Here is a 24635-nt window from a genome sequence, read left to right on the forward strand (position 1 = left end):
GCCTAGTTATGGTGGTCGCAAAGGCAGCCTGGTGCAATGCAATCAGAACTGTGCCTCACTCCCCATCTGCCAGTGAACTAGGAAAAGTGACGGCAGCCACAGCCTTCCTGAGTCTCCACTGACCTCAACAACCACAGAAGGGGAAAACGCAGTTGTTCTGCCTGACAAAGGCCACTGTGAAGCCAGCTAAGAACAGGCATTGAAGTGCTCGCCACGGTCAAGTGCTGTTTCATTGATTCTTTAAAAAATATTTATTTATTTATTTATTTGAAAGTCAGAGTTACACAGAGAGGAGAGGCACAGAGAGGAGAGGCAGAGAGAGAGAGAAAGAATCGTCCATCTGATGGTTCACTCCCCAGATGGCTGCAATGGCTGGAGTTGTGCCAATCCGAAGCCAGGAGCCAGGAGCTTCTTCCAGGTCTCCCATGCGGGTGCAGGTACCCAAGCACTTGGGCCATCTTCCACTGCTTTCCCAGGCCATAGCAGAGAGCTGGATTGGAAGTAGAGCAGCTGGGTGTCGAACCAGCGCCCATATGGGATGCCAGCACGGCAGGCGGCGGCTTTATTCACTATGCCACAGCACCGGCCCCTTTCATTAATTTTTTTTATGCTAGTTAGCTACTTCTCCAATCACACATCATCATGCTACACTTTTCCTTTGGAAAGAAAATAAATCAGGCTAACTACACGTTCCCTGCGGCACCTGCCTGTAGTGGCTCCTTGCTCTGTTCAGTGCTGTGGCTGCTGTCTACCAAGTGATGAGACAATATCTGTGTGTTCTCCGTGGTGCTGCTATACAGGAGGCAGAATTACCACCCTCACGTCCATGGGCCACGGGCAGCCCAAGGCTTTATTTCAGCTCTGAGCCTCGTGAGCTGTGCTGCCGACATACGAACAGGAAGAGGTATTTTTCCCTCGGATGTCTTTTTGGTGGCTGTTTTTTAAAAATTTTTCATTATGGAAAATGTCTTGTAGCTAATGTGGTAGGCAGAATAATGTTTCTCTCCCCTCTTCCGCCAATGAAGTCTACACCCTGATCTTGGGCCCTGTGAGCATGGTAGGCTGGGTGGCCAAGGAGAGCTAAGGGTGCCAATCAGCTGACCTCGGGATGAGGCAGTTATGCCGTGCTAAGCGCGGGTCCAGAGTAACCCCGGGAGTGTTTAACAGCAGAGAACGCCCGTGGCCTGGCTGGGGAGCACCAGAGATGGAAACACGGGAAGAGTCCACAGGCCCTGGAGGCTCCAGAGATGAGGGAAGGGGCTCTCTGCTGGAGTGCAGCCCTGCCGACTGCTCTGAACTGAATGTGTCCCCAGAAGCGACGTGTTGGCTGTGAGTCCCCAGCGCAGCCGCGTTGGAGGTGGGGCCGGATGGGAGACGTCAGGACATCAGGGCTGCACCCCCATGAACGAATGCAGCGATGATGAGCGGGCTGTGGGCTGTGCGCCTGATGCCCTGCTCTCTCTCTTCTTTCTTGCCCTCTGCCTTCTGCCCTGGGGTGATACAGCAAGGAGGCCCTCGATGTGGCACATCCCAGGCCCACAACTGTAAGGAATAAGTATGTGTCCAGTTTAAGTGATCCAACCTTGGGGATGCTGTTATAGCCACACAAACAGACTAGGACACTCAGTGCACCAAGACTGTAGCCCAGTGAGACTCCTGCCAGATTTCTGACCCACGGAGCTGTGAGATGAATTTATGTTGCTTTAAGTCACGAAGTGTGTGGCTATCTCTTGCAACACCCATGGAAAATGGATGTGTAGATGACAGCAGAGAAAACAGCCAAACATCCTGCAAGTAGTCGTTGGCCACCTCAGTACCCATTCACTCACTTGCCTCATGAACACAGCCACCCCCAATTATGTCAAATTACTGAGACGCGAATCTCGGACATCTTATCCTTTAATCCACCAATACTTCCGTTTGTAAAGATTCTCCTTTTAAGCAAAACCATAATACAACCATGGCAGCTGAAACCCAACAATAATTCCATGGAATTGTCAAATATTTACTACGAATTTAAATTTACTCAAGTATCTCATGTTCTATTCAGGTTCAAAAAAAGCCACAAACTGCAGTTGTTCAAAATGTGACTCTGTTTTCTCCTGATCTGTAGGATCCCCCACCACCACCACAGTTCACCTCCCTCCACGCTGGTTTCTCCTTTAAGGTAACTGTTGAAGACGCGCTTGTTTCTTTTCCAGTTCCCACCCTCTGAGCCTTGCTGATGGCCTGCCTGGGCAGCTAGCCAACAGGGTCTTCTGCACCCTGTATGTGATGGATCCTGAGGCTTGATTTTTCTTTTGTGAGAATATGTCAGAGGTGCTTATGGTGCAGCTCTGTAAGAGTCCCAGGGCAGAAGGCAGAGGGCAAGAAAGAAGAGAGAGAGCAGGGCATCAGGCGCACAGCCCACAGCCCGCTCATCATCGCTGCATTTGTTCATGGGGGTGCAGCCCTGATGCCCTGACGTCTCCCATCCGGCCCCACCTCCAACACGGCTGCGCTGGGGACTCGTAGCCAACACGTCGCTTCTGGGGGACACATTCAGTCTGCAACAGTCGGCAGGGCTGCACTTGACATCTCATTGTCTCACTGCTGTGATAGTAGTAGTCATTCATAGCTATTTCTTTGCTCCCTTGTTTGTACCAAGGTTTGAAAAATGGTGACGGTTGGCATCGGTCACTCTTTCCTTATTAGTTCAATACGGTGGATGAAAGACACCACCAGGGTGGGTGGTGGGCACAGAGGCTAAGATGCCACACGTGCTGCCTGCATTGGAGGGCCTAGGTCCGAGCTCCAGCTCTGCCTTTGATTCCAGCTTCCTGGTGCTGTGCACCCTGGGAGGCAGCCAGTGATACCTCAAGTTCTTGGGTCCCTGTCACCCACAAGAGAGACCTGGCTGGGGGCTGACGTTGTGTCATAGCAGGTAAAACCACTGCCTGCAATGCCAGCGTCCTCCAAGGGCACTGGTTCATGTCCTGGCTGCCCCACTTCTGATCCAGGGCCCTGAAAATGGCCTGGGAAAGCAGTGGAAGATGAGCCAAATACTGGGGCCCCTGCACCCACCCAGATGAAGCTCCTGGCTCTTGGCTTCAGCCTGGCCTTGCCGTGGCCATTATGGACATTTGGGGAGTGAACTAGTAGATGAAAGATCTCTCTCTCTCTCTGTCTCTGTGCCTCTCCCCCACCATAAATACGACTTTCAAATAGATTTTTAAAAGTCTTTAAAAAGAAAAAAAGAGAGAGAGAGACCTACATGGAATTCCTAGCTCTGGGCTTTAGTCTCACCCAGCCCAGGCCAGTGAACTAGCAAATGGAAGATCTCTCTCTCTCTCTCTCTCTCTCTCTCTCTCTCTCTTTGTGTATGCGTGTCTATCTGTCTTTTAAATAAAATGAAAATAAACATTTTTGGAAAGACACTCATCAAACATGTGGCTACCTAAGCAAAGCATCACGGGCCTTACGGCTGCGTGGTAAGCATCTTCGGCTTTGTGCATCGTGCGGTCTCTGTTGTGGCTACACTCACCTCTGCCACTCCAGAAGGGGAGCACCACAGCCAACCCCACGGGCAAGCGCACGCGGCTGTGCTCCTGCAAAACCTTATTTACAGAGACACCAGGGTGTGCCTGATGTCACCCGAGTCTGGTGCTCTAGCCCTTGCTGTAAGGAACGTCTTGTGTAGACAAAGAAGGATCAATATTATATCCTACTCTTTCCCTTTGTTGACTACTTCCAAAGGCAGAGACTTGGTCCCCCAACTTTTGCTGCATGTGACTAACGTGTGTGTGTGTGTGTGTGTTTCTGTCACTGTACAACACATGGATTTTCTTGGAGTTTCTATCCATTACAGCTTATTGCTGTTGGCACCTGACTCTTCCCCGTGTGATCCTGGTTTTATTTGTAGTTTGCATTTGTTTTTGTTGTTGTTGTTGTTGTTGTTGTTGTTGATAGGCAGAGTTAGACAGTGAGAGAGAGAGACAGAGAGAAAGGTCTTCCTTTTTCTGTTGGTTCACCCCCCAAATGGCCACTGCAGCCGACATTGCACCGATCCGAAGCCAGGAGCCAGGTGCTTCTCCTGGGCTCCCATGGGGTGCAGGGCCCAAGCACTTGGGCCATCCTCCACTGCACTCCCAGGCCACAGCAGAGAGCTGGACTGGAAGAGGAGCAATCGGGACAGAATCCAGTGCCCCAACCAGGACTAGAACCCGGGGTGCCGGCGCCGCAGGCGGAGCATTAGCCTAGTGAGCCGTGGTGCCAGCCTTCCATACGCTTTTTACATTCTCAGCAGACACAAGGGTCCATCCACTTGGATGTCACCAAATCATCACCCTCAAGGACAGACACTAAGAGAAAGGCTCCTTTTCGTCTTGTGACAAGTGGAGGAAGGTGTGGAGAAGGTGGAGTTTCCTATGGAGCCAACTCCCTGGGAAGCAGGTAGCCAAGGCATTTACAGCAAGAATTAGGGGGGTGCCCGGGGGGTACGAAAGGGGAAGGGGCCCTCCGTGCTCAAACAATGCACGTCGTACACACAGTCAGAACTCTGACTCAGACTGATCCTTGTTGTGGTGGCCCGGCCCTCTGAGTGCAACGGTGCAGATGAGTTTCCCGGAACAGCCCTGAAGATCAAGCCCTGGAGAGTGAACCATTTGCAGATTCCCCGCCTCTGCACCTGTGCCTGTTTTGCCTCAATCCTGCACTCGCGGCTCCACGACCAGCTGAAGAAAGCCTTGTTGCGATACCTGATGGAAATACGTTGAACGTGGACTTGAGCTTTACAGGAAGTGACGTTTTCCTGCCAGACTTTTCCAGTCATGACTATGACAGGCAGCTCCAAGTGTGTCTTATTTTCTTCTTCAGTTAAGATCCAAATTTCTCTTCAGAAAGATCTTGCGTGTTTTTGTTAAATTGCCCTTGAACAGCTGATGGGTTTTGTTGCCCTTGCTAAAGGAAGTTTTGAACTGTTATCTTTTTAAAGAACTTCCTATTTTGAAACAATTAATAGACTCACAGAGACGGCAAAAAAGCAGAGAAGTATTATTGCTTTTGAATTGGCACATAATTATACTTATGCATTGATAGAGTAAAATGTGATATTGCAAGAGCAATTGGCAAAGCCATCCCTTAAGCACTGATCACTTATTTGTAATGAGAACATTAGAAGTCTTCCTTCCAGCTCTTTTGAAATACGCGATCCTGTGAATTACAGTCAACCTCCTGTGCCACAGAGCGCTAGAACTTGCTTCTCCTGCTGTGGCAGGGACCCCTTGGAGCCCCTCCCCTCCAGGGAGGGATATACACTGGCTAAAGGCAAAAGTGCAGGTGCCATGCAGGAACAGGGGGTGGAGGGGGATTTCTGAGAAATACGGAACCACAGCGAGGTCATCTGCGCAATTCAGGTGCACAGGGGGTGACTGACCGCTGTGCGGGCCATGCTGTGGCACTAAAATATCCAGCCCAGGGCTGTATAACTGAACACGTCTTAGGAAACTCACAGTTGTCTGCGCTGGGAGCTGTCAGACAACACCCTGCTTTCTCCAGGGCCCAGAATCTGGAGCCCAAACTCAGCCCTGGGCCAGCTGGCAGGAGAGTAAAGCTGCTTGTTCCATTAAGAGCCTTGGCGTGGCCGCCTCCCTGTCCGAGGTGCACCACCCAGCCGCAGGGTCGCACCCACTGACCAGCCCAAGCTCACATACCCCGCCCTCTAGGAACAATCACCCCGTCCTCAGCTTCTCCAGGGTCACGCTATAGAGACCAGAAAGGAGTGCGATCACAAAGTGTTTGTCTTTCTGTGCCTGGTTTCTTTTTCCTCACATAATGATCTCGAGTTTCATCAGGTTGTCACAAGATCTCAACGGTTTTATGGCTGAATAGGACGCTATTATACACAGTCCACGTGCATTGTCTCAGGATTTCAACATTTTTATGACTGAATAATTTGCTACTCTATATACCAACATCATAACCATCCACCCTTGATGGGCACTTAGGCTGGGTCCCCAGATTGCCTACTGTGTATTGCACCACAGTAAACACGGGCGTGCCGATGTCTCTCACGAACAGCGTCTCGATGGCTTCGTTTCCTCTGAATGTAAATCCTGCAGTGGGTTGCTGCCTCATTGGGTGGCTCCGCTTTTTACTTTTCGAGAGTGTATAGACTTCATGCCGAGAGTTGGGGTAACATGAGACATGTACATGTGTCTTTAATAACACTAATTCACAAAATGAGCATGAAAAGGAAAAAAAAACTATAAGTAGTCCTTTATGTATTTTTAAAACTAACTTTATTTTCAAGTCTTCCCCCCAGTGTTAACTAAAGGCCTAAATAGTTTTGTTGTGGAGGTTGAGAGTAAGAAGGCACGGACCAGTTTCTTTTGAACCCCGTACAATGGACTGGACGAGGCTCTGACACACAGCAAGTGTTAGCAGTAAATGCTTATTGTAAGAAAGAAAGTACAACCCTTCAGAGCCAAGTAGCAGGCCGGGATAGGAGATCTGAATCCCTAATGCACTGGGAGCTGCGTCTTTTACAGGGGTGGTCAGGTACTGGGTGAGGGGCTGTAGGGTGCTTCTGAGATCATCTATTAGAGGTGCAGGTCATCTTGCAATTTTTTAATCTTTGTATTTTTCCCTCTACCTCCCATAGCTCTTCTCTGTCTCCTGCCTCAAGGTTGGAGAGGAGGACAAGGAAGCAGAGACAGAAAAAATGAGAAACAGACTGAGACCAAGAAAGTTTTGGATTTACCCATCTCAACTTCCCCAGTTAACCCTAAGCTGTCTCCCGCCTCAGTTTCAATGGTAAATTCTGTTAACATTTACAGAAAAATAATAGAACAATATTATGTTCTTTTAGAAGTTACGGGAGACTCAAAAGCTTCCCAACTTAAATAAGAGATCAACGTAACCCTGACATCAAAATCTAATGAGTACATTAAAAAATTACAGAACTATAGCTCTTCTTTTTAAGATTATTTTATTTGAAAATCAGAGTTACAGAGAGAGAGAGAGAAAGGGAGAGACAAAGACCTTCCATCCAGTAGTTCACTCCCCAAATGACCACCATGGCCAGAGCTGGGTCCATCCAAAGCCAGGAACCAAGAGCTTCTTCCATGTCTCCCATGTGGGTGCAGGGGCCCAGGTACTTGGACCATCTTCTGCTGCTTTCCCAGGCCATAGCAGAGATTGGATCAGAAGTGGAGCAGCCGGGACTAGAAGCAGCGCTCACATGGGAGGTCGGCACTGCAGGTGGTGGCTTAACCCACTCCACCCAAGTGACGGCCCCAGAACTGTAGTTCCAACTGACACAGGTGAAAAAACTCTTAATATACAGAAAACCAAATCCAGAAAAAAACGTGAAACTGAAATGTGAGTCCTTAAATCTTTCTTCTCGCTCTGTCTGGTGGATCTGGGTACCTTTCCATCGTTTCTGGTGTCAGAACCCCAGGCGTTTCCTGTAGGGCCCGTCTGGCAGTAATGAATTCCTGCAGCTTTCGTGTGTCGAGGCAGGTCTTTAGTTTGCCTCCATTTCTGAAGCATAGCTTTGCTGGGTTTGGTGTTTGGGGCTGGCAATTTTTTTTCAGGACTTTGAATATCTCATCCCATTCCCTCCTGGCCTGTAAGGTTGCAGCTGAGATTGCTGTTGACCTGGTGGGACTCTCCTTCAAAGTGACTTGACACTGTTCTCTTGGTGATTCTAGAATCTTCTGTCCTGTATTTTTGACAGTTCAGCACTAATATGCCTCAGAGATCTTTCATGGTCCAATCAGTTCAGAGTCCTGGGGCCAGCATTGTGGTGTGGAGGGTAAAGTTGCTACCTGAGACACAGGCATCCCATGTGGGTGCTGGTTCAAGTCCCGGCTGCTCCACTTCCCATCCAGTTCCCTGCTAATGGTCTCGGGAAAGCATGGAAAAGGCCCCTGCCTCCTGTGGGAGACCTGGATGAAGTTCACTTGGGGAGTGAACCAGTGGATGAATCTCTCTCTCTCTCTCTCTCTCTCTCTCTGTAACTCCTTCAAATAAATAAACATATCTTTAAAAAAAAAAAAAAGTCTATTAGGAGTCTTTGGGCGTCCTGAACCTGGATGTCCTTATCTTTCCCAAGACGAGGAGACTTTCTGGCAGTTATTCCGCCGAGCAGGTACTCCACACATTCTCACTTCTCTTGTCTGGAACTCCCAGGATGCTGACGTTGGCTTGCCTAACAGTGTCCCGTAAGTCTCAAAGGCGTTCTTCATTATTTTTAACTTTTTTAATCTAATGGAGTTATTTCAAAAGACCTACCTTCAAGTTCAGAAGTTCTTTCTTTGGCCTGCTCAGTTTTGCTGGTGAGGTTCTCAACTGTATTGTTCATTTCAGTCATGGAGTTCCTTAGTTCCAAACCATCTTGCTGGTTTTTCTGGGATCTCTGTCTTTTTGCTGAATTTCTCACTCCTATCACCAGCTGTCTGCCTAGTGTTAGTGCACTGTCTGTCCATATGCTCTTGTATCTCAGTATGTTTCCCTGAAATTATTCTTTCGAATTCTTTGTCAGACAATTTGTCAATTTCCATTTCTTTCTAGTCTGTTGCTGGAAGTTATTGCATTACTTGGAGGCTTGACGATACCTTGTTTTTCTTGCTTTTTGTGCCCCTCTGTTGGTTTTTATGCAGTCAGTGCCTCATTTGCTTCTACCAATTCATAGGATAGCTTCCATAGTAAAAGGCATTCTGTGGGCAACATTGCTAGGGTGTTTAGTGGACATGCTATGGGGACTTTGGTTCCAGCTGGGCACTTCAGTGTAGAGCCCAGGCGGCTTCCTCTGCTATAACCAACGTTGGCAATGTCTCGGCGGCCTGGTTGCGGGGTTGCACTTCAGCTCTGTGGGATGCACCTGGCTGCAGGTATGGAGCTGCCATCAGCTTCTGCAGACTGTGTGGGGACAGCGCCAGCCTCCCTCTGTGGGCTCGGCTAAGTATAGCACAACAAGCCTGTCACTGGATGAGGTGCTGCACAGAGGCTGGGCTGCATCAGCGTTTGGCTGCTTGTCAGTATTCCAGGGCTGCACAGCCAATTTCCTGAGGTTTTGGGGCAAACTCAAGAAGTTCTCCCAGTTTGCTTCCCAAGGCCTAGGGTGTGTGGACAAAGCCACATGTCTGCTTCTAAGCAGGGCAGCTCCACTGCTTCTTGGAGCCACTGGGGGACGGGCAGAGCTACCCAGTTGCTTCCCAGGGGCCCCAGCAGGCCAACCCCTCAGGAAAGGCTGCTCTGGGTTCTTAGATGGTGGACAGTGCTGCTCACCTGTGTCCCTGAGCCTCTGTTGGTCATGCATTTATGGCTGGTTGTCTAGTTGCTACCCAGGGATAAGGGTGCCGGAGAGAGTTTAACCTGCTGCTTCTGGGTCAGCAGGAGGATGTGCAGGCCACCAAGTTGGAGGGGCTGTAGAGGTTGAACCACTCAGGATGTGCTGCCCAAGGGTCCCTGTGGGTGATCCCCCTGTACTCTGTGCAGCCTGCAGTTGGGGGAGGTGCAGGAGGCAGTCCCTTGGATATCTGGCTGGTGCAGTTCCAGGGGCTCGGTCCCCAGTCACTGGCTGGGCGTGGGTGGGGCACTGCCCGGCACTGGCTTCACGTGATGGCCTGTACTGGAGCTAGGACTAAGGCCTGGGCGTAATTCTCTTTCCCACCGCCAAGCAGGAAGCATTTATCTCCACGCTGCGCCACTCGGATTGGGAGGTGGGGGTGACACAGGCGGCTCTTTCCTTCTGCCTTCTGCAGTGTGCCATTTCTTACTGTTACGCTAAATTCAGCACTGTAATCTCTCACTTGGCTGCTTTAAAGCTGCATAAGCAGTTTTTCAAATGGATGTCCCTGTGGGTTCATGGTGGATGGAGGATCTTACTCAGCCAGCACATTGCAGAATCTCCTCTAAGAATTGGTATTATTACTTTCTAAGTGGTCGTTGTTTGTATGTTATTGACTTATGTACATTGATCTTATATCCAAAAACCTTGATGAGCTATTTACAGTTTTAATGGTTTTTCTAAATATTATCTTAGGATGATCAACTACGTTATCTGTAAATAATAATAAACATCTTATTTTTTCCATCCTAGTCCTTACTTGTTCACTTCTTTCATTATGTTTCTAGGGCCTCCAACTGTGAGGCTGAACACACACGGTGACAGCAGGGCCCCCTGACTTTTTCTTACTTAGGGCAGGTTTCTTAATCTCAGCACCATTGACATTTTGGGCTGAACACTCGTGGCTGAGTGCAGGGACACTTCCCCGTGCACTGTGTTAGAAGGCGAGCGGTGGCCCCAGCCTCTGCTCTGTAGCACAATCCACTCCTCTGCTTGTGAAAACCAAAGCGATCTCCTGCAGAGCAAAGTCAGCCTTGGCTCACAGCGCAATGCTTCTAACATTTCACCGTTAGGTTTGATTTGTGTTGCAAGCTTTCTGCAGATACACACGAGGGTTTATGGTTACAACCAACAGACAGTGACTGAGGCTAAACCTACAACACATGCAACAAAAACAGAGCGAGGTCATATGGCTCCCAGAATCGATGAGAAGCCTCAGAGAGCAGACACGAAGCAAAGGAGGCCGCGACGGAACCCAGAGCACAGGGACCGGTGTGCGAACAGCCCCGTGAGGGTCCAGCCAGACGCGTCCGTCCTTGTCGTCCACTCATCAGCAGGATCAGGCTGGACCCTCTGGCTGGCTTCGCTCGGGTCTCACGGTGGCTGGGGGGAGTAGAGGAGGAGTTTCTCCGCTCCTGGAGGAGAGGTGGGACTAGGCTTCCACTGAGATGTCTGCAAGGTGGACTCTCCCAAAGAAGGAAGGGACTCAGAGGCCAGGCAGCCTAAAAACGTGTACAAACATTGAGATAAAGGGCATGGCCAGTATGCACAATATTGGCCTTTTATCAGGGTAAAGAAATACTTTGTTAAAAATTTATTTATTTCCATTTTACTTGAAAGGCAGAGAGACAGAGAGATCGTCCATCCACTGGTTCACTCCCCAGATGCCCACAACAGCCACGGCTGGATCCGGCTGAAGCTGGGAGCCCAGAGTTCAACCCGAGTCTCCCACACGGGTGGCAGGGACATGAGCACTTGAACTATCATCTGCCGCCTCCCAGAGGGCACATTAGCAGGGAGCCAGAGTCAGGCGCTGGAGCCAGGACTCAAACCAGGCGCTGGCATATGGAATGCGGGCATCCCCAGGAGTGACTTCTCCTCGGCACCAAGCACCCACCCCACTGTTCAGATCTCAGTTCATTTTATCAGCATGAAGGGTATGGAGCTCAATTTGTGTCACCTTAGCTGGAGTCCCTGGTTACCCAATCAACCACTGGCTGTTAGTGCTGCCTTGAAGTTGTTTTGAAGATGTGGTTCACATCCACGGTGTATTTTGGGTAAAGGATGTTACCTGTGCTCAATGTGAGTGGGCCTTATCCAATCAGCTAAGAGAAAAGCTGAGGTTTCCTGAGAAAGAAGGAATCCTGCCTGGACGATATCAGCTCTGGCCTTGGAGGTTGCACCCCACCCCCGCCCCCCAGCCTGCCCTGCAGTTTTCGGATTTGCTGGTCCCACGATTGCATAAGCAAAGTGCTCCTGGCAAATCCTGTGCATGCATGTGTATATAAACACACACACACACACACAGAGAAAAATGTCTACACTGCTCTCGTGCACACAGAGCAGGAATTCGGCTCCTCTGCACAACGCTGGGTGCTCAGCTTTCCTAAGCGTTTGGTTCACATTGCATGAGTCATGCATGTCTTCTCCACGAGGGCAGCATCAGTCAGTTGCCCCCTGCTGTTTTCCTTTTGTCAGGAGACACCTGCTGCAAGCGTCTGGACAGCGCTTTCTCACACATCCTCGCATGGTGGAAGGCGGAAGGGAAAGAAGATCCTCGCCAAACGCCTGTACCTGGATCTTGCAAGTCCCAGGCTCCAGAAGCTGAGACACAAATTCCCCTTCTTTATAAATGACCCAGTCTGGGGCTGGTGCTGTGGCGTAGTGGGTAAAGCCGCCGCCTGCAGTGCCAGCCTCCCATATGGGCGCTGGTTCGAGTCCCGGCTGCTCCACTTCCGATCCGGCTCTCTGCTATGACCTGGGAAAGCAGTACAACAAACATCTGAAGATGTGGTGACTGCCTTGGAACCAGGTGAGGGGTGGAGGCTGGACCAGCCTGAAGTGAATGCTGGGAAAACCTGGCAGTGAGCAGAGTGGAGGTGATTCCGTGGGCTCAGGAGAGAGGGCGGCGGGAAAGCCTCGTTCTTCCTGGACATGACGGGGAAGACCGCTCTGGTGAGGGCTCAGAAAGGCGTGGGGAGCACAGGACTGGACGCTGGAGGAAAGGCCACCCTTACTGAAACTGTTACCGGAGAAATGGCAGGGTTCCTGTCTTCGCGCAAGAAGGAATTCAGGCGCGAGACAGAGAGCAGTGGGAGGTAAAATAGCAAGGTTTATTAGGGAAGGGACATCCGTAAGGATGGATGGGCACCTCTCCAGACAGAGCCTGAGAGACTGGGGAGGGGGTGGGGGGGGAGCGAGGTTACATGGTTGAGTGCAGAGAGTACACCTGGCCAGACCAGGCGGGCGGCTCAGCAGGGAGGCAGAGGGCTGAGCTCGCAGTCCCCTTGAGGCCGGGGTTTTTAAGGAGATGGGTCTTGCTTCCCCACCTGTTCCTCTTGGAACAAAGGGCTTTTTGGATGCAAATGTTAAGAAACTTCTCCCTGAGTTTTGCAAATGTTAAGAAGCTTCCCCTGAGTTTTCTCCTGAATGTCTGAAACAAAGGACTTTATGGATGCAAATGTTGTCAGACAGGAGGAAGGGAGCAGGGTGTTTGAGATGCAGATACTGGGCTTCACCTGGGAGACTGTGGGAGATTTGTCAGGCAGAAGGGGTGGGGCCCCCCCACCTGGCAGGTTATCAGGTAGAAGGGGCAGGGCAGGGCAGGATGTGAATACCGGGCTGCCCCTGAAACACCATCGGGAGGACCTTGAGATGCAGCATATGCTGGACATAGATGTCTTCTCTTTAGGCCTTTATGTCGCACACACATAAGCTCATAACTGACTTCCTACCTAACAGAACGAGGCCCGGTGGCGGGCAGGGAACGTAGGGGCGATGAGCTAGGAGACTGGCGAGGAGTCCTCTAGGCGCATTGAGGACGCTGTCTGGCTTCTCTGATGTGTTTAGAGGACAACGTGAGAACAGAGAAACCACGTAAAGGCCGACTCTAAAAGGAGGCAAAATGTGAAAGACTTGGGAAATGCTCAAGTGAAGAAACACAGGCACACGTGAGAAAGGAAACCAAGAACATGGCCAGGCGGGCGTTTGATAACGAGATTAATGTGGACAGAAGAGAACCAGATGCTACTCATCAAGACAGTGGGAGGGGGCCTTGAAGGCCATCCGGAGCCGTTCAGGAGCCACCACGCCCACCACAGGCCCAGAGTGCCAGGGCTTGGAGGGCAGAAGAGCTCTGGGGAAAAGGGACCCAGCTATCCCACAATACCCCCCAGCAGTCCCAGCTGTGGTTCAAGTGGGCCCGGTGTGGCTTGGGCCCTGGTTCCAGAGGACACAACAGGGAGTCTTGGCAGTGTCCCCCTTGCTCTAACTCGGCAGGTGTGCAGAGAGCAGGAAGCGTGGGTGCGTGGCTTTCTGCACCTGCATCTCAGTGAGTGTGTCAGGCAGCCCAGGGTCCAGGGGAAAGCAGTCACGGGGTGATGCCACTACGGAGAGCCCACCAGTGAGTAGTGGAGCTGTTGGAGACAGAGCCACCTCTAAAACTGTAATCGCAGAAGCACCAGCTGACAACACCGGCCTGGGAGAGCTGCAGGTCCCCACTCCAACCCACAAGCCCCGTGGGGGCAGGGGTCTCTACCCCTAGGCCCGCCCCAGTGTATCTCAAGCCTTATGATCTAACGTTGGTGTCATCTGCTGGGCTTGGGGCTTCCTTGGAGCCTTCTTTCCTTTAGATCCCTTTTGGATGGGGACTGTCCATGTGCACCTGCCCTACCACGTGTCTTGGAAGCACACAGCTTGTCTGATGTCACAGACTCACAGCTGGGGAATAGGCACGGATCCGGGACAAACCACACCTGAGTCTCACTCATGAGATGCCTCAGTGAGACTTTGAACTTGGCCTTCTACATTGAAGAGGTACAACACGGGCTACGGGCTATGGGCAGAGGTGACTCTGTGCAGGACGAGAGTCTTGGTGGGTCAGGGATAAAATGCTGTTGTTTGAACATGTCTTTTCTCCCAAAATTCAGGCGTTTCCAACGGGATGGTGTCAGGGGATGGGATTTTGAGGAAGTGATTACGGCAAGAGGGCTCCTCCCTCATTCATTCAAAGAGGATCCACGCAGTGTGTGGCTTCCTACTCCTGCCTGCTGCTGCTCTTCAGCCCCAAGAGGACGCAACAAGGGGCCCTCGCCAGGGACGGGCACCTGCTCCTGCCTTTCTACGTCCCCAGGACTCTGAGAAACAAACTCCAGGTCCTCGCAGGTTGCCCAGCCTCGGGTATTCCGTCACAGCAGCATCGACGCCCAGTGCCTTCCTTGAAGCCCCGGCAGCTGCCCGCCACCCACAGCAGAGCCCGGGGTAATAGCTGTGACTTGAAAAAAGTGGAGGTGCAATTTCTGCATCCAGTCCCCCCCGAACCCCGGGGAGGGGCGTGCTCTCTGTTCAGCCACCCCAGCTTCCCCTGCTGGCGCATCCCAAGAGCAGGGACGGGGACCCTCCCACAACTTCCCCTCCCCCTCTCCACTGGAGTGCTCCCTCGTCTGTTCGTATTTCTAATTTCTAAGAAACCTGTTTTGTTCTCTAGTGGCTCTCTTTATTTTGTTTCTGCTCATATCTCTGGGAATATTAGTTACAGTTTAAAAAAAGGACTGATGTGTTGATTTGAAAGGTAGAGTGACAGAAAGAAATGGAGACACACAGAAAGAGAAATCTTCCATCTGCTGGTTCACTACCCAAATGGGTACAACGACCGACATTTGGCCAGGAGCCAGGAACTCCATCTGGGTCTCCCACGTGGGTGGCATAGGCCCAGGCGCTTGGGCCACCCTCTGCTGCTTTCCCAGGTGCAATAGTAGGGAGCTGGATAGGAAGTGGAGCAGCCGGGACTCGAACCAGCACCGATGTAGGATGCCAGCATTGCGGTTGGTGGTTTAGTCCACTGCATCTCAATGTCAGCCCCTAATTATTGTTATAACATTCCTTCTGCCCATTCTAAGTTCTTCTAAAGTAACTGTTAATAACAGACATATTTGAACTTTTAATAGTGTCTTCATCTATCTCAGATAAAGTCAAATTGTTTAAGTTTTCTTTTTATTTATTATTTGAAAGGCAGAGTGACAGAGAGAGGGAGAGACAGAGAGAGATCTTCTGTTCACTGGGTCACTCCCGAAATGCCCACAGCAGCCCTGGGCAGGGCCAGGCCGAAGCCAGGAGCCAGGAGCTGCATCCCAGCCTCCCACGTGGCTGACAGGGGCCCGAACACTAGGGCCATCATCCTCTGCCTTCCCAGGCGCATTAGCAGGGAGCTGACTCAGAATCGGAGCAGCCAGAACTTGAACGAGCGCTCAAACGGGGTGTCGGCATCACAGGCAGCGCCTTAACCCAGTGCACGCCAGTGCCGACTCCGTGTCTCTCCACCGAAGCACCGATTCCACCCGTGAGAGCCCCATCCTCATGACCAACAGCCTCCCGCAGCCCCGGATGCTCTCGTGTCGGGGTTTAGGGTCTCCACACATGGACTCCAGGACACCGACATCTGGCCCATCCCGGTCCCATCTCTCAGTCCTGCACTTGGACTCTGTGACCCTGCTGTGCCGAGCAACACTCCCTTACAGCCCACCGGACCCAGTCCACACCCAGCACTCCCCGCCTCCTGGGAGCCCTTCTGCTCCCACCGTGTGGCCAGGTCTTACGCAGGTGTGCAGCCAGATTGTACTTTCTCTGGGTTTTCCTTGTATCCCAAGAATACCATAGGCATCTTCTCTGTGTGCGCCAGGCACTGCAAAATCTCTCTGCCGATCATTTTCATGAGCAGAAAGTAAGTTGCATGAGGGCAGGAACCGCAGCACATGATAGCGTCCAACCCACAAAGATCCGTGCAGCAGTTTCCAGTCAGTCCACACGTGGAAATCTGGGCGAACAATCCCGCAAGGCGCGTCCCTTTGACTCCAACTTGAACTCCGGATTTGAATGCAGTAGAGCAGGGGCGGGAACTCCAGGCCTAATTTCCAGGTGTGTAACTTGGGCGAGATTTTTATATTTCCTGAGTCCCTGATAGGCTGGTTGCATGCTCCAGGTATTCTCCCACATATTGCCAGCATCGGCAACCAGCGCAGATGGGAGTCTGTTTTCAGCCCAATACCTTGAAGGCTATGACACAGCAAAGCACTCAGAGTCCCAAACCAGCTGCCATGAGACGAACGAGAGAAAAGACAGCCTCGTTTCTGGTGTTGTCCGTGAGACACAGCAGAGGCTCCGTTTCGCCCTGTGTGCAATGGGGACACTGGACCAGTGAATCCCAGGATCGCTCCCCACCTGGGGCTCCTGGCTGCTTACCTGAGATGAGCATGACGGAAGGCACTGCTAATCAAAACATGATCTAATTCCACACAGCCTGGAAGAAATCGAATTGCCGAGTTGCTGCCTGCGTCTGTGCTGACACAGGCCAGTGCCCAGGAAGCCCGCAGGGCCCAGCTTCTCCCCGACCAACCACGGCCTCCATAGCATCATCGTCACCCGGGGGCTGGCGGTGGCCAGCCTGACCCAACCTTCCGGGTCACAGACCAAGATGAAAAGGAAGCTTCTTCACAGCTCTGAGACCTGGGCCGTGAAGTCTGAACAGACCGGCTGGAACTCCCTAGGACTCTGTACTGCCAGGGATGGGTGTGTGGCCACCGTGGTCTTCTGCCTGAGCCGTTCTGTTCCATGCCCACCCCTGCTGCACCGAATAGCACCGCCGGGTGAGGATGAGCTGTCAACAGCAGGGCCTTCTGAGCCCAGACAGTACTGTGTCTGCAGAGCAAGTCGTCAGGCCGGGGCGGAGAGAAGTGCTGACATCACATTTATTCTCCCTTGAGGTTCTTAATAATCCGACACCAGCCACTGTTGTGAACGGGGGATGATTCTAGCAGTTGTCCAAATGGGCACTAGATGAAATAGTGACTGGAATCAGTGTCTGACACAGGCGAAATGCTAATGACCGGCCGGCCCTCTGGACAGCTCCCTGGGAGGTGTTCTCCGAGGGACGCCCAAGAGCCTCTGCTCTGTGCGGCTTCACGCCTGTAACTTCAGTCCCGTAGGTTTTGGGTCTTTGCCCAACACGCGATCCGTGTGAATGGCATCTGTCCCCTAGGATGAGAGACTCTCTCCCTCATTAATCCCAGTAGCTCTGATGAACTGTGTGGACCACAGCCCACACACTTCAAGACCACAGGGCTACAGCGTGGGCCACGACTCAGTGAGGGCAATCACAGGTGCCCCATGCCTCCGCAGAACCGATCCATCCCAGGCGTGGACCTGTGACATGGCTGGCCCAAGAGCTTCCTGGGGTCTGAGCCAGACACTGCAAGAAAGCCCACCCCCTCGGCAGGCACCCTGGGCCCATGATCTCTGGCCCCTGGAAGATTGCCACATTCGGGTAGAATGCAGGATGTGACACAAACTGGTGAGAACAAAGATGACTTCTTTTTTTAATGATTTATTTATTTCTTTGGAAGTGAGAGTTACAGGGAGAGAGAAGAGAAACAGACATCTTCCATCTGCTGGTTCCCTTCCCAGATGGCTTTATCCAGGTCTCCCACGGAAGTGGCAGGGGCTGAAACTTGGGCCATCTTCTGCTGCATTTCCCAGGCCATCAGCAGGGAGCTGGATTGGAAGTGGAGCAGCCGGGACACAAACCGTTACCCATATGGGATGCCAGAGTTGCAGGCAGTGGCTTTACCTGCTACAACATAACACTGGCTCCCAAAGATGAATTTCTGATGGGCTTATTAGAGAAACTAACACTGTAGCTGTCCTCTGCTGGTCCTCCAACATAGGGGAGCTTGGAGAGAGACCCTGTGGCCACCTGGTGTGTGAGGGCCTCTTCCTGCCCATCCAGGCTGCGGAGAGAGGAACAGAGGGTCTTGTTGCCTCTGAGGCAGCCACTCCCCCGGGGCTAAGGCAGAGACACGAAGGCAAGTTGCCCCGGGCCGGTCACACCACCCGTGGGTGCACATTCTGAGACAGGAGATAGGGGCCACTGCTCTCCCTCCTTGCACCCTCTCCTGATGGGAGGCCCTGGCTTGTGGAGTCACGGGCCCACCCTCCTGCTCATAAAATCAAGCGCTCCCTGGCTGAGTCCCCTCAAATACAGGCTCATTCCTTTGTGCGGAACAGTGGCTTCGGTGTTAGAAACACTGCCTGATCTAGGGAAGCAAAGAGGAAGACGACGTGATTGCTCGTGTACAGCTGTCAGTCCAAGGGCAGACACAACGGACAGATCGCTGTGCGCTGTGGCCTAAGGAAGAATGGGGCCGAGAGAAGAAACGCAGAGGGGGTGGGAGAGGGAGGCTTACAGAGCGGGGCACTGTTAAGGACTGAATTGGATCCCACCCAGAATTAGAACGCCAAGACCCCCTACCATCTCCAAGTGTGGCCACTTGTGGAGAGGGGGTGCTCAGAGGGGATTTAGGTAAAATGTGGTCACACGGAAGAAGACTGGTGTCCTCATAAGAGGAGACGAGGCAGACACACACAGAGGCACGGCCACATGAGAACACAGCCAGGGAGAGGGGGCTCAGCAGAACCGACCCTGCCCACACCTAAGCTTGGACTTCCGGCTCCAGGACGGACACAAACATGTGCTGTGTGGGCCACGTCTGCGTGTGGCCCTTTGTTACAGCAGCCCCGGAGAAACAAGAGGGACATTCAGGGAGACCTAAATGACACGGGAGGGAGCCATGGCAAGACCCCGAGGAGCGTTTGAGCTGATGGGGCAGGAAGAAGGGGTGTGGCTGGCTGGGCGAACACGGCCTGCATGGCTGTAGCCGGGTGGGTGTGGTGGGGAGCCAGAGGGGTCTTCGGGGGCCAGAAGGGTCACTGAAGGACCTTGTAGTCCACACAGAAGCTAACAGAAGTTTCTGGAACGAGGAGCGGCAGAGTCGCATGGGTGACCACTCTGTGCTACAGCCACGAGCCAGGGAGCCCCACACAAGCGCAGGTGACAGCGATGGTGGCACAGACACAGCCTGAGTCAGGCTATTCCACAGTCAGCCCGGGACTCCGGCGTTGGGGCAGGAAGGGCGTGGAGGATGCCCAGTCACAGCACCCCAGGCTGCACTTCCAAAACCTGCACGCCAGCCGGTGGTCCGAATACCCACCCAGGTCACCTGCCCACTCAGGACGCTCCAGGCTGCGAGAGCCACTGCTTTGTCCCGAAACCAAGGGAAATGAAAAGCCCCCGCCTCCCGCAAAGATGAGCAGGTCAAGGTTGTTCGCCATGTTTTCCTAAACATATAAAATCACAAATTTTTAAAATATTTTTCCAAACACAAAATAAGTATAGAAAAACATCAAAGTGAAAAAAAAAAAAAGATTGTCCACTGTGGACCACACGTGGCCAGCTTCTCAGGACTCCAGTCCCTCACATCCATCCACGACTCAGAAATAACCAAGGGAAGTGCATTACGCTATTTCAACAATTTAATCTTTATTAAATACCGTGATTAGCAAAATCATAAATAAATACATGGCTCCACTCCCAGAATATGATAGCGTTAGAGTCTAGTGCATCCCCAAGACACACAAGGAAACAACAGTTTCAAACACCATTCAGCGACTTAAAATTTAATCTCCAGTTTTTTAGGAAGAGCAAGAACTTTAACCCCACAGTGGCCTCGGTCGGTCAGCGCGAAGCGGCTCCCAGTCACGGTGCAGTTGTGGCCGTGGTCTTATCTGACCAGGTTCAAGGCCACCTTCAGACACCTCCCAGAGCACAAGGTAGCCGACTGCAGGACTGGAGCCCTGGGCCCGCGGGCCTCGTGTTGGCTCCCAGGAGCACCACGGCGGCAGCAGAGGCTCTGAGCCAGGCCGAGTGGGTGCCCACCAGCCACACCGCGCACACACCACACACTTGTTCCCATCGGACGAACAAGGGGGCAGAACGCGGGACCCAAACACCCCGTTCCGTGGAAACCACCCATTACTCATATTCAAGTATTCACCTGAGAAGTAGCAGGAAATCCTTCCTAACATTTTAATTACACACTCATTCTTGGCTTGGCCATCTTGCGGTGGGTGGGCGCTCGGCCATCTCGTGGGCTGGCCCAGGCCTTCCTGACCCCAGCTTCACCCTTCGGCTTCTCGGCCACCTCGGAGCACAGGGTCCCTTCCTGCTCGCCAGCCTTGCCAGGTCTCCCCGTGCCCACGAATCCTCCCCTCTGTTCCCGAAGGAACACGTGGGCGCCTCTCCCACCACAGAGATGCAGCTGACCCTTTGTTTCAGACCCCTCGGCCGCTGGTGGTTTCCCAACGTCACACACAGACACTGGAGTCCCGGCGGCCCCAACGGTGACAGCAGCGGCCTCGGAGGCCGGTGCTGGAAGGGACTCTGGGGTTCACTTCCCGTCTGCATCCGTTAACCCACTCCACGAGGCAGTGCTGGGAACCCCTCGCCCAATAGATAGAGAGGGGCTCCTCCCCCAGGCCCCGGGACAGCCACCGGGAAGGCCTCCCCGTCAGACCCCACACAACGGTGGAAAATCGGTTCTTCCCCAAGAGTTAGGAGAAAGCAAATATTTCCAAATGGGGGAGACATGGAGGAAATGGAAACACCGTCTCGTCGACTCTTTTTTTTTTTTTTTTTAAGATTTATTTGCTTGAAAGGCAGAGTTACAGAGAGAGAGAGATCATGATCTTCCATTTGTTGGTTCACTCCCCAAACGGCCAAAAAGCCAGGAGCCAGGAGCTTCCTCCCAGTCTCCCACATGCATGCAGGGCCCAAGGACGTGGGCCATCTTCCGATGCTTTCTCAGGTGCGTTAGCAGGGAGCTGGACTGGAAGTGGAGCAGCTGGGACTTGAACTAGTGCCTCTATGGGATGCTGGCACCTAAGGCACAGGTTTAATCCACTCACCTACTTTTAAATTGATACACATGGGCCATGCATGTCAGAAAGCAGCCGCCCCTGACGGTGGAGCCAGCGTGAGGCTTGGACACACTACTCACACACACACACACGCACATGCACACACACACACACCACACACACACTCACAGGCTGGCAGAGCCTGGTAGCAGAGTGCTGGGCCCACAGGCCGGCTGTGTAGGGGCTCTGGATAGAACAAGAAGGAACAGGGGCTGGACTGGGGGGCCTGTGTTCTCATTCAACACAACCTGAGTAAACTCAAGACTCAGGCAGCCAGGACAGAGCAGGGGGCCAGCGGAAGAGGAGGCCTGGGAGGCCACAGATGGCAAAGGACCAACCAGACCAGGAAGGAGCAGCAGAGGCACCTCCTGGGGCCACGCGGCCCTGAGCCTGGGGGAGAAGGGTGAGGCTGCTCACAGGACGCGGCATTTGAAGGGTGAGTGGCTGTGTCTCCACCCTCAGTGGGAACTCTGGTTCGAGTCCCAGCTGCTCCACTTCCAATCCAGCTCCCTGCTGATGCACCTGGGAAAGCAATGGAAGATGGCCCAAGTCCTTGGGTCCCTGCACCCACATGAGCGACCCAGATGGAGTCCCTGGCTCCCAGCTTCGACCTGGCCCAGCCCTGACTGTCCTGACCATTTGGGGAGTGGATGGAAGATTTCTTTCTTTCTGTTTCTCCCCCATCCCCATAACTGTCTTTCAAATAAATAAAACTTTAAAAAATAAATAAGTAAATAAACCTGGTTCTTGCTTTCTGTTCCAGTTGTCGCCTGCAGCAATGAGGGTGTGAACCCCCCAGGACCCAGAGGGTAGGGACAGGGGAGCTGGAAATCGGGGGTCCTGCTGCCCAGAGCCAATGCACTCGGGGTGCACACACACCCCTGAGAAATACACTGTGTTGTAGACAGGACAGGACAAGCGAAGCTTCCTACGCATTCAACGAGTGAGCTGGGGCCAGGACTGCAGAGGGCAAGGGAGTGACTTAGCTCTGGGGACAAAGTGGAGTCTCTAGGAAACAGCTATGACCCGAGGATCCCCTCCCAAGTCACCGAGAGCCCCTGGGGACCAGAGCAATTTTCAGCGATCGCGTACGCGACTCGGACTGCAGTGTGCAAAAGCAAAGCGCTTCTCTTGAGGGGTTTCTCCGACCGCGGTCCACAGGAGGGCACTGCCAAGTTCACGGGAAGTGCAAGCGAAGGGGCTCTCGTAGGAGCAATTTTCCTAGATCCGTGCGAAGTCTCCTCCGGCCCGGCACGGAGCGCCCCCTCTGCCAGGGCCGTCCTTTCCTGGGGCACTGTCAAGGCTCACTCCCCTACCTCCCGCAACTCTAGGGTCAGTGAGGCCTTCGGAAGACCTCACACGCACGGGTTCTGCCAGACGAACTCCAGTAAGCTTTCATTTTCATTGTTCGCACAGACCCCGAAGTCTACGCAACGGGCAGGTGTCCAAGGGAAGCTACGTCCTGCATCACGGCCCTTCACCGGATTTCAGATGGACGTGGCACTCCGGCTCCCAAGCCCAGGGATGCCCCTCCCGGTGAAGCTGCGCCCGTCCACCTTTCTCACACTTGGCCTGTGCGATGCAATTCTCCCAGCAACGTTCTGGAAAGGGACGGGCTCGAAGCCGCCAAGCCCTGTTTATAGCGCTTCTGGGTTTTCAGGTCACTCCGTCAATAAAAGCGCACCTGGGTCCCCACCGCTGACTCACGGGGCGTCACATCCTGGGCCGTGTTTCAGATCCTGCATGTTCGCGGTCCTGAGTCGCCTACTCCCTTCTAAAAGCCGCAGTGCACAACAGCCAATTCTGTTCCACCCAGCACATGTGCCGGGCACCACCCTAACAGCTCCAAGTGCGGCAACAAAGAAATTAGGAAGGGCTCCCCCACCCAAAGCTTACACTCGGGTTGGCTGAAACATTAACAATAAACAAAATAGACACAATAAGCAGGCCTTATACACGCTCCATGAACAACTGCTAAGTGCAATGGGAAAATCCTGAGGCAAGAAGACAGGGAGGTGGGCTGAGCTGTGATTTCACACGAGGAGGGCAGGGTCGGCCTCCCTGATCCAAGACTTGCAGGGCGCAAAGCAGTGAGCCTTGAGAATAAGGGGGAAAGGGCCCTCCTGGCAGAGGGAAGAGCCAGTGCAAAGGCCCTGGGGTGGACGTCCGAGAAACAGCACGGAGGCAGGAGTGAGCAAAAGGAGAGTGAGGGGCTGAGGACAGACAGATCTCAGGACAAAGGACGTGGCTGGCCACTCAAACAAGAGGCCCCTGGAGGGTTTGGGGCAGCGAGGGGAGATGCGATCTTAGTCCTCTCCGTGCTGCTCAACAGAATACCTGAGCCTGGTATAAACATGAAGACACAACATGTATTTGGTTCACAGCCCTGGGGCTGGGGCGTGCCCGAGTGTGGCGCCAGCATGCCACCACCCACGGCAGGCCACAGAAGGCAAGAGCGGGTGAGGGCCAGCAGCGAGAGGGGACAAGCGTGTTTTTAACAACTCACTCGTGAGCTGGCTAACGCGACAAGAATCCACTCAGGAAGGCAGGGCCCTCGCCAGCCATCAGTGCCCGCTGGGCCCCACCTCCCACGACAGTGGGCCTGGGCAGTAAGCCCCCCACAGGTGGGGCTGGGGCAATGCTTCAACCCACAGCAGGAGCTCTGGTGCGCACTTTCAAAGGACACTGTTGGAAACAGGTCACAGGGACACAGAGAGGGGCCGACAGAGTAGGTCGGATGCCGGTGCAGGCAGGCGAATGAGAGGCGATCAGCTTGGGCAAGGGTGGGGCGGTGGCGGTGGAGCCGGGCGGCTAGCTGCTGGGTAGACTCTGAAGGTAGAACCTGACAGAGGTCCCCGACCCAGCAGCTGAGAGAGGGAAGTCAACGCGGACAGCAGGGTCTCTGCCTGAGCCCAGAAGGATGAGAGCCAATAGCAGACAGCGCGAGGCCGGGAAGGAGCGATCGCAAGCGGAGTCCTAGGTCTGCTTGTTGTGCAAAATCAAGGACACAGTGTGCAGGCTACCGCAGAGAGAGAGTCCTGGGCTGGGGACGATGGGGCCATGGGCCTCGTAACAAAGGAGCCGTGAAGCCGGGGGTGCTCCCTGCACAACCTGGATCCCTGGAGAAGGCAGGGCCAAGGCAGAGCCCGGGCCCCCCAGTCCCCGACAGGAAAAGCACAGGAAAGCAAGAGGCAAAGGAGATGGAGAAGCAGCCACCAGCTGGGAGGGGGAACCCCAGCACGTGGGGGTACAGGAAGCTGGGGGGGGGACTTTGTCCAGGAAGCAGCTGCAGTACTTAGGGCTGTCCCAGGGCACCACCCCACCCGCGACCTCCAAAAGACCCCTGGGTCCGGCCAGACCAAGTGGAAGGAAGGGAGAAGACAGCAAGGAAGCAGAGCCCGCGTGTGAGGCGGACCACCACGGAGACAGAGCCCCCGCGCGAGGCACACCACCAGAGACAGAGCCCCCGCACGAGGCGCACCACCACGGAGACAGAGCC

General features: G+C 53.3%; 1 protein-coding gene across 1 annotated transcript in view; it reads right to left on the reverse strand.

Moving 5' to 3' along the window:
- The window catches only part of B3GALT5 (beta-1,3-galactosyltransferase 5), a 143390-nt gene that overhangs the window by 5277 nt on the left and 113478 nt on the right, over positions 1-24635 (reverse strand). The window lies entirely within an intron of this gene.

Source organism: Oryctolagus cuniculus, chromosome 4 (genome assembly GCF_051225735.1).
Source record: "Oryctolagus cuniculus isolate XC-2025 breed Fujian yellow rabbit chromosome 4, ASM5122573v1, whole genome shotgun sequence".
In the NCBI taxonomy this organism is placed as follows: domain Eukaryota; kingdom Metazoa; phylum Chordata; class Mammalia; order Lagomorpha; family Leporidae; genus Oryctolagus; species Oryctolagus cuniculus.